This window comes from Limulus polyphemus, unplaced genomic scaffold, assembly GCF_000517525.1.
Source record: "Limulus polyphemus unplaced genomic scaffold, Limulus_polyphemus-2.1.2 Scaffold4275, whole genome shotgun sequence".
Lineage (NCBI taxonomy): Eukaryota > Metazoa > Arthropoda > Merostomata > Xiphosura > Limulidae > Limulus > Limulus polyphemus.
In genome coordinates, this window is record NW_013669885.1 from 1 (window position 1) to 10,862 (window position 10,862).

The window sequence follows — 10,862 nt, forward strand, 5'->3', positions numbered from 1 at the left end:
TAATTAATTGAAATAATAGTTGTTATTATTGTTCAGTTTGTAGTGCCAATATTTGTGTATATTTATGGAGTTAACAGTTAGGCTACCTGTTATATTTGTTAATAATTATAAAACAAACTATGAATGTAATAAGATCAGTAGATTATAATTCTGTACAAACTAGAAATTAGGGTTTATTACATGTAAGGAGTTTCACACTCAAATCTATACTTGTACTATGTTTTTAGATAATTCGATGAAATATGTATAACGCTGATGTTTTTTATTTTACTTGTGAATAGTAGAAATCACGTGTAATGCGGCGAAAATATATCTGTTTGATTATATGTAAATATACTGAAAAGCCGAATTATAAGAATACCTGTTATTATCAAGTTGTCAACCATTCGAAGCAATACTAAAACTTGACGTGGCATAAAATTTAAAAGATTGTGGAAGGTATGATAAATTCTCGATTGCGGTTCATTCGTTGAGGAGTATGGTCGGAGATTAGTTCAATGATCTTGGCAGAGGATATGTTGGCAAATATCACGCTCAAATTTAACCCAAAGTTCAATAGGGTTGAGTTCTGGTGGTTATGCTGATCAAAGAAGATGAATAAAACAAATTTTGGACTACATTAGCGTGGTGAACTGTTGCATTTCCATGTTCAGGTGTACATTAAACGTTCTTTTAAAGGAATCAAGGGTCCCAACTCCCACTAAGATTGTTCCACACACCTTTATATCATCGCCATTATAGAGCTTTCATTATCGAAACAATACAAGCAGAGTGAAATGACTCATGTAGTTTTCTTTACACTTCTAACCTTCTGACAGTATAGAAATGGGCGAAACTCGACTCAAGTTACACTGTAACACGTTTCTAGCCATTCATTATTCAAAGTTTGTATTGTAAATATCGCTGAAGCCGTGCTTTCCTGTTTGGGTTTGAGATAAGCAATTTTTATAATGTTATTGGCACAGTAACTGATTACTGAGTGAGGAATCGGTGGAATGGAACACAGTGTGACTTTTTTTGTACTTTACAAGTCTGTCTAATGGTATTTTCCTCGTACATTCAGGGTTAAGGGGCACAGTTAGTTTTAGTGGCAGATGTACTTCCTCTCAGATCTATTATTTATAGGCTCTGATGGCAGAAGTTTTAAACAGTCAGTCTAAAAGACAAAGAAACAATATTTAATAATGATGCTTCTGGTATATATGCTCTGGTTATTATTCTCTGAAAATTGGAGAGATCCTCGTTCTTACCTATCTGCTTGAAGGCTAATCATGTATATGGCTCAAGTAGCCCCTGTCACATCAAATAACCTATTTATTTTGCATATGCAAAATTAGGACACTTCAGATGCGGAAGTTGTCTGCCGCCAGAAAGAGCACACGTGTGTCATTCTCGGGGAAGGAGAGAAGGGGTAGAGACGAAGATGTCACCAGAGACAATGACGTCATAGTTCCACGAAGTGGAACCACAGGGCGCTGGCACCATGCAATGGTATTATCATAGAGGTCATGTTACTATGGGCGCCTTGGTAGGCCGCCATGGCGTCAGAGACAATGACACATACTACATGTATCTACGTGTCTCAACATGACTAGGTTTAAAACACTAATTCATGAGTTCTATATTTAATTACATTTCCTGACTATTTGTATGTAAAGTGTCCTGAAATGACGTTTATATAAATATGCAATGATTTAAAATGTACTGTTTCACTAATTTGACTTTATATAACTTGACAAAGTATTTCATTTTACTCATGATACTTTATAGTTTTACAAGAGTGGACACTCTACTTTCACGTATGATAACCTCATCAATGTTTAGGTTTAATTATGCTAAAACAATTAGTTAACGACAATTTTACTGTCCGTAGGATTTTAACAAATATGCTGTCATCCATTATTTGAATGAGATCACAACTTACATTTTTGTGTTCAATTATATATATTCATATGTAATGCATGTATTTTACACAGGTTGGCAATGTTACTTATTGCCATCTTGAATAAGCAATAAAAATTCCATAAAATATATTGTTTTCTGCTTAGGAATCAAGCCATACTTACTTGGACATTTATTCGCTCTCTAAGTATAGGACCAGTACCAACGTTGATCCGTAATTATTGATATTTGGCTATTCAACTCATAGTTAGAATGTCATGAAATGGTAACAAAAACAGAACTGATATAGACCAGCTGAGAAGCTGAATTCATTTCAATTATACCATTTTCATACTTTAGAACAAACAAATGGCCACCAAATCGTCTGAGATAGCTTGTTCAAACACTTTTAACCAGAAATAGTGGTAAAAATATCAATGAATTGTTGGTGGAGTTTGCTTATGTATTTGTGGGATCAGATGGCTGTCTGGTTAGATCAACAGTCATTAGTTACCACATATGAACACTTGTGATGTTGCTAGCACTAAAATCATTTGGATATTGGACAACAGTGAAATACAACCTTCAGAAAACGCTTTATTATCCTTAGTAAGGAAAGTAATAAAGAAGGAAGAAATGCTGTCATGATATAAATGACTAATTAGTGTAGATATTATTTATTTATTTATTTTGTGAATGAATATTTTATGATTGTTTAGTTTTGTTCATAACAAGAGAGTTAAAAGCAATTATTTTAAAGTAAATGTTAGGAGAAATTTAGTAACGTAACTCGGCAAGAGTCGTGCATTGTGTTTATAACTCATTGATGTCGAGATTATAGAACGTCGTGTGAAATTTATTGATGTCGAGGATATAGCACGCAGGCAAAGATAGACCAGACGTTAAAGTAAAGCTACGAGAAGGAGTTTAGCCAAAGAAAAGTTAATTGTCGTAGGAGTGGAAGGTTAACCGATTAATATAGGCCTAACGGTTGATATATATTAAAGTAAGACTGAAGGTGTTGAAAGAGATAAGTCGAATAGTTTATTTCGTCAAAGGGAATTCTAATGTAATTGAAGTAGCCTCAGTGGACTTTGGCAAACAGGCAGATGAATCTCGGAAATACAAATAGAGAAAAAGGAGCAGACGATTTTAAAAGTATAGGATGCAACCATGATAATTTGAAGAAATATGCTCGGATAGTTTGGCTATAGTAATAGAGAAAAAGAGTTCGGCTTGACAACTGAAATTCTAAAGTGTTTTTGATATGCCTATGATCATCTATAGTGTAAAGAATGTGTACTACATACGTTTATCTAGTTCTGAATATATTGTTACGACAGCGGAAGTCACGTGACGCTAGTAACACATCATGATCCTCTAGAAGGATCCTGTCCCTTCCTGAAGTTTCGGAAGGTTACTAGATATGCGATATTCTTGTATATATAAGACCGGTAAGAACTGACGGCAACAAGTTAATGTGTAATTGAACTGCGGACAGAGAGAGAGAGAGAGAGTATTGTTGAGTCGAGCACGTGAGACGTTCGTTGTGAATTATAGCGTTTGTTATAGCGCGACTGTGGAAATTAAGTGTATTACAAAGTTGTATTTAGAAAGGATAAAACAGTTTTATTTAAGAAAGGACTTGTATCGGTAAAGTTTCTTCGGAAAGAATTTTTTACGGAAAATTAACTAACGACCAGAGACGTAACAATATATATGATTTTGAAAACAAGTGAAGTGAGTGCTGCTCGTTTATATATTTCTAATTAATCGCCAACCAGTCACAGACACCTACTGTAGAAGAATCCTAAGCCTAACAACAACACAAAATATATATTTATACTTACTATATAATTATAAATAAAAGCCTTTAATTGACAATTGGCGAAAATTATTTTCTGATAGAGACTACGGCTCTGTGTATACTTTAGGCTAATGAATATTAATGAGTGTTGATAGCTTTCTATGTCTATGGACAGACATGTTTGAAGGTGCCAATTGTTTCAATAGGTAGGCCATATTAGGTTTCTCATCATATTATGAATAGTTTGTGCCAAACTTCTCCAAGATAGACACGACACTATTTACGCTGACTAAGGTTGAAACACACTTTAGATGGACTGTGTAATTACACGTTAATAGTATTTCAGTCATTAAGGCATACTTTAGTTGAGGCTCTGACAATGGCTTTTTGTCAGCAATTTTTAAATTAACGCTAGACACTGATGCCAGTACTAGTGGGATTAAGCTATATTATTACAGGTGAAGGATGATGTAATCACATATGTGATGCAGCTACTGGTTTCAATATCTTTCGAACAGGAGAAATGAATAGAAGACAACAGAGAGCATCATATGGTAACATTTTTGTGTGACTACAATCATATTGAGATATTGAGAGGTGATGTAAACACTGCATTGTGTGTATGTGTTGCACAGTTAAAAAGTCAGCCATGACAGGTACACTGAGACAGAGAGTTGTTGGTTGTCCACTGAAGAGAATATCAATAGATATTGCTTATACTCTTCTGAAAATAGTTTGACACCTCATTACAGGACATTGCTTCTACATTGGCTGAACATTTGATAGCATGATTCATAGCACAGAACAAAGAGCAAAGTTGCCAGTCTGTCGTTTGTAGAGTTATGAAAAAATGATAAATATGGTGAGCATGTATACATAACCATATCATAAAAGTCTGAAGACTTACAAGACTATCAGGCATCTACTTGCAAAGCTCCAACCAAACCACTTAGGATGAGCATTTACTGTATATCATAATGGTATGCTGTACAACTCAACAATAACTGAATTGACATTTGCTGTACCTTATGATGTTTAGGTGAGAAGTGCAACTATTTTTGGATTTGATACATGATCCAACATCCAAGCATCAGGTATATATATATATATATATTATCCAGTGGCAGAAAGTTCTCTTAACTGATGTTTGTAGTCAAAGAGAGCATTAAAGATATTTTACAATATTATTCTGTATTTAGTATAATTTGATATTTGTATTGAATGTGTATTTTAAACACAGTCAAATCAAGGAGTGAAAAAGAGCACATTTTTTACTGTATTTTATCTTAACTTATAATGTCATTTTGTTTTATCAGTTCATCTGCTCGTAAGTGGAAGTGCAATGACTCAGACTTTGCAAATACGGTGTTTATAGTCAACTCTATTAGCGACATTGATTGCCGTGTTTATGACATGTAGGTTACAGAAAATTATATCATACCTACATACATTGCATTCCATATTAAGGATTCATTCATGCATATTATACTAATGTTTGAATATACAAACAAAATTTAAACTATCTTAGAAAGCGTTGTTTTTTAATGTCTTGTGATATATCAGATTTATATATCTGACGATTTGTTTGTTTCAGAGTTATTACGCAAAGACCTGCACATAGCCGTACTCAATTTTGAACTGAAATACTAGAGTTATAACAGCCAGTTAACAGCTACTCTTTTCTGATCGAATAGTGGGATTTGACCGTCACTCTTATGGTGTATCTACGGCCCTAAATGTGTAGCGCGTTTTTTTTTGTTTTTGACGTATTTAGGCAATAAGACTCGAACCATGAATCCTCATCCTTGGAATGCTAGCCACTAGATGACACCCGAGCCATTCAGCTTTTGTTTGAAAATCTTATTCCGTAAATTTTAGAGTGATTTAATTTCATTGCAATCAAGAAAACTGATATACACAAAATTATTACAGTAAGGTCATCTTATACATAGTAAAACATAAACATTGTAGACTAGAAAATTTAATTAAACAATGCTTTGTATTTTGTAATCAGTTAATATTAAATTTATGACATGCGTAAACATCTGTGGAAATTCGCATGTGTTACGATTTAGTATACAATACAGTTTAACTTACCCTGCCTAATGGTTACTTTTAACTGACAAAAGCAATTCAGTGCATATACAAACGCAAAGTACAGTTTTTATCTGTCTTAATTTTTAAAGACAAATCGCGCAGAAAAAAACTGGCATTTATCTACACTCGAGGTACAATCTGATTTCTCGTACTTTAACGATTTCTGTCACGTTTGTACAGGATTATCTCTAGTGCTATTCAGTTCTCTTTATTATTGTATTACGGTTTGTACATTGCTTATCCAAACACACACCATTTTTTGCGACAAAGTGTATTGCATCTAGCTTTGTTCTGGCTGTAATATTTCATTACTATACGTTATAACATGATATATATATATATAATCTCGATGACTGCTGCAGATCTTCTACTTCCTTAATCAAGGATCAAAATTAGCTTTGAACTGTCTTTGTAATGAAATAAATGGATCCATTGGGCAAGAAGTTTCTGATTCCACCTACATAGGATTACTAACATATGATACAATCACGTGGTTTTTTGCGTATGACATTCTGAGATTGATTTTCCTGAACTCTCTGAACTATATAACCACGGAATTGTTACAGAAATTAAGCGTCTGGTCACTAACAAGCGTATATTTATAACTGGAGAGAGAGGGAAGGTAAAAATCTATGGAAAAAGCTTCTCTCGTATTATTTTCGAATACTAAAATGAAAGTTCCAAACTTCCACGTTAACAGTAGGCCTCAACTGTTCATTATTCTATGCTTGGTGTTGACTGAAGCTTTGATTTTGAATTCTGTTGAAGGAAAAAATATTGACTGCCAAATGTTTTGTCAGAAGACAGGCTTTTCCGGATCAATTGGAAGTTGCTATTGCGGTTTTGTCATATTTTCAAATAAAAGGTTAGTCTCTAAAAGATATGTAAATGACCGTGCAAATTAATTTTTGGAACTTGAGGTGAAAAAAGCATGTTATGTAATAAAAAAACTATTTCAAATATGTATATCACATCTTTAATTATTGGTAGTTATGTTTTTCGTCAAATATAATCTATTAAGTAAAATCTAGCATGATGGCTAGGATGGCCGAATAAGTTTAATAATACAGGTGTATGGGAAAGGTATAGTGTGAAGTTACTAGTTAAGCTTGGTACATTAATGTTAGATTTGTCTTTAAAAATCCACTTGTTTGCAATTTTAATAGAAATTTAGAGTTATTTATCACTTCTATTACAATAAATACCGATTTTGGATCCATAATCAGTCCGAAATAATATTTTCAACAGTTATCGGAGACTGTGGTTATTACTGAGTGAGGTGATTTGCAGAGTGATGTGTGTGTGTAGGGGGGGACTTGGAAGTAAATAGAGGGGCGGTGCATTTACAAACAGTAACCATGGAGGCGAGGTAATGAGATTAAGTACATAATCGCCTGAAGCAACAACAATATAATGTTATAGCAAAAAACTCATTGACTGGTAAAATTTGAAATTTATAACTTAGCTTTCAAAATGTCATAAAAATGAATCTTAGCTTTCCATATAAGAAATTGGTTCTTTAATATATAAGTTCTGTTATCGCGGATTTCCGTATTTGGAATAAGAGCACGATGTACGGAGGGTTAATAAGTTACCATCTGTTATAGTTTCCTCTTTTTAACTTAACATGAACAAGAACTATCAAATTTTTTTTCCTACTTGAGCTTGTGAACCTGGTAGGTCAGAAGTAAGCCAGACTATGTCATTACTATTTGACCTATACTATACTGCGAAATTAATGGCATTTAGTACGGTCTGGAAAATTACCAAAATACAAACTGTTGGAGCTAATGAAATATTTAAACCAGAAACATACAGGGACACATAAATTGGAAAAGGTTACGAAAAGTAAATAATCAGTATATATAAAAGCCAATTATTAGTCGACCAGTCTGTTGGACACGCTCGATTTCTCCGAATTTTGTGAATTACCCGAATCCAATTCAACTTTTCTCCAATAATACTTCCTCTTTTGATTGCCCATTCCCATTTTTGTTGAATGTAATCGCTAACATAAGCGTAAATAGCTCCTAAATTTCGGCACTTTTTCTGCTATATAAAAACCTGTCAAGGAGGTAGTTCCCAGAACCAGATCAGGCATGGCGTTATGTATGTGACACAACATCATCCATATCATTATGACGTCAAGCAAAGTAGAAATCAAATAGGAAAGCCAGGAAGATTCCGGTGATTGAAGACACGGAAGAAAATTCGCACCCTATCAACGCCTGTGAAAAATAAGTTAAAAATTAGCGCAAATATGTGCTTGGAAATTATTAAGAAAAACCCCTTGTCAAAACAGACTGAAGATACTCACTATCTGTAGGAAAAAGGATAAATTTTCCTCAGAAGAAGAACATGTGTGTGTATGCAATCACATGGTTATATGTATATTTTAATCTTTTATCTAAAGGCACCAATATATAGCATGCTTGCTCAGTTATATGTGGTGGATTCAGGAGCAATATGTAGTATGTTCCTGGGAAAGGAAATTTTATACTTCTTTAATTTATTTCTTTTGAGTATTGCCAGTTTTATATGGAATAGTTTTGGTTTCCAGTGGTTACCCGTCATTTTTGATGGGCTTTTATGTTAGTACTGTATAATATCCTCTCTCTGCAAAACACCGCCCGTAAAAGCCGCCACTACACAGTCCATATGATCAATTCGATACCCCGACTGGAGTAATTATCAATGACCTGGTTCAATCTCGAATATGACTCCATAATACTGAATAACTCGAATGAAGATTTAGATCACAAGAATTGGCAGTGACGCCAGTAGACTCCGGTATTCTTCACAGTTAAGAGAAATTATGAAGTCTCTACGAGTTAGTGTCTGAATTGAACAGTATATTCAGTGTAGCATCATTTATTAAGATGGCCATTTGAGTTCCAGATCAGTTATGGTTTGGGAAGGCTGAGTGGCTGAACAGATTGTTTTATGTTTTCGAAATGAGGAGTCACTGCTTGACCATTCATTAATGTGATATGTGATCCAGTTGTAAGAAATGTTATGAATGCAAAGGAAGCAGGCCTTGTCCTGATGAGTGTTGTGGGTCATCTTCTAACACCACTTTATTATGGGTTGACTGTTACGATAATTACGTCATTTCTCTTCAACATTATTAAGTATTTACTTATGTGTATCAGGAATTGACCCACACCAAATTTAAACAATCTAAATTACTATTTATGTTTATTTTATTTAACTTATTACTATGATCAATAACACATAGTCTTAGAACTAGTTTTGGTTCTTACTGGCAGCATATTTCTTCCTTCGTTTCTGTCCATTTATTCAAACCATGCTAAACACACCTGTTTCCCTTATATCGGATCAAAACGTCTCATAATCACAAGGGCTCTTGTAGCTTCCAAATCCGCTCAACTTAGAAAGGTGGCTGCTCTTCTAATATTATTTAACCATTTACTGCTGTAATCTCTTAATCCTACAGGGACTGACTAAAAGTCAGCTGCTATCTCACCTCTCTCAACCCCAACCGATTCTTACACCGAACTTATAGCACATCTTCCTCCTTTTCTTGAATAGAATATATCCAGTCTCGTCTCTGTTTCTTTCTAATTTTGATGTTATTCCGGGCTCTTTAATTCCGAAGTTCTATCATACCCTTCGTTAAATTGTTTCACCACATACCTTCATTTGTGAAACACATATATTACATTACAGTTCACACTCTTTGTTTGATATTTTATAATTTCAAACACAAACACACACTCACTGCAACATTTCAAAAAGTTCAATGTCTTTTTTCATCTATCCATAAACAATTAATCGGGACATACCCTCTGTCTTCTCTGTTCCACCTTTACCGTTCAGTCGCATGCTTAATCATTTTTGGCCGCAGCTTTTTTCACACCTAAGGTGTTTTTTATTACATTATTATTTGCATCAAGAACTTTTAAATTTTCATCCTCCATTTTGTTCTATAATGTTTCTTATTCTCTATATTTCTGACATTTCATTTCTTACTTTCTCGTAAATAATAGTCCCTCCCCTTTTTTTTTGTGGAGATAAGTTTGTTTGTAATTAAGCACAAAGCTACACAATGGGCTATCTGTGCTCTGCCCACCACGGGTATCGAAACCCGGATTCTAGCGTTGTAAGTCCGCAGACATACCGCTGTGCCACTGGGGGGCTGGAGATAAGTATTTTGTTTGTTTGTAGTTAAGCGCAAAGCTACACAATGGGCTGGCTATCTGTGCTCCACCCAGCACAAGTTTTGTAACCCGGTTTCTTGTGTTATAAGTCCGCAGACATCCCGCTATGCCATTGCGAGACTGAATGTAAATAATAATAATAATAAAAGATGTTCTTTGGCTATTTTTTTAATTACATGAGTTATAATTTTTTCAAACTTATCTCTAATACTTCTTATGTTGTTGGCCCGGCATGGCCAGGTGGTTAGGGCACTCGACTCGCAATCTGAGGGTCCCGCGTTCGAATCCCCGTCCCACCAAACATGCTCGCTCTTTCAGCCGTGGGGGCGTTATAATGTGATGGTCAATCCCACTACTCATGGGCTAAAAGAGTAGCCCATGAGTTGGCGGTGGGTGGGTTTGACTAGCTGCCTTCCCTCTAGTCTTACACTGCTAAATTAGGGACGACTAGTGCAGAAATTCAAAACAAACAAATGTTCTTATATTTTTTTTGTCAAGATTATGACCATTTAAATCCAAGCAGATTAAACCATTATTATCATCTGCATCATAAACTTTTCATTTTCATCCTGCATTTTGTTCTGTGATTTTTTTACTTTTTTTTCCTTTCTTATTCTTTATATTTCCGGTATTTCATTTCTGAGTTTCTCCTACATAATTGTTCATCCCTTATCCGTATGTATTTAAAGTTTATTATTGAATTTGTTTTGCATTGTTCAACAACTGCTTTATTATAGGTACTATATGTTAATTTAATAAATTTTACATCCTATAGATTTTGAGAAAATATCATTATTTTTTTTCAAAATTTGCTTGAGGGGCGCGGGTTCGAATCCCAGTCACACCAAACATGCTCGCCCTTTCAGCCGTGGGGGCGTTATAATGTGACAGTCAAT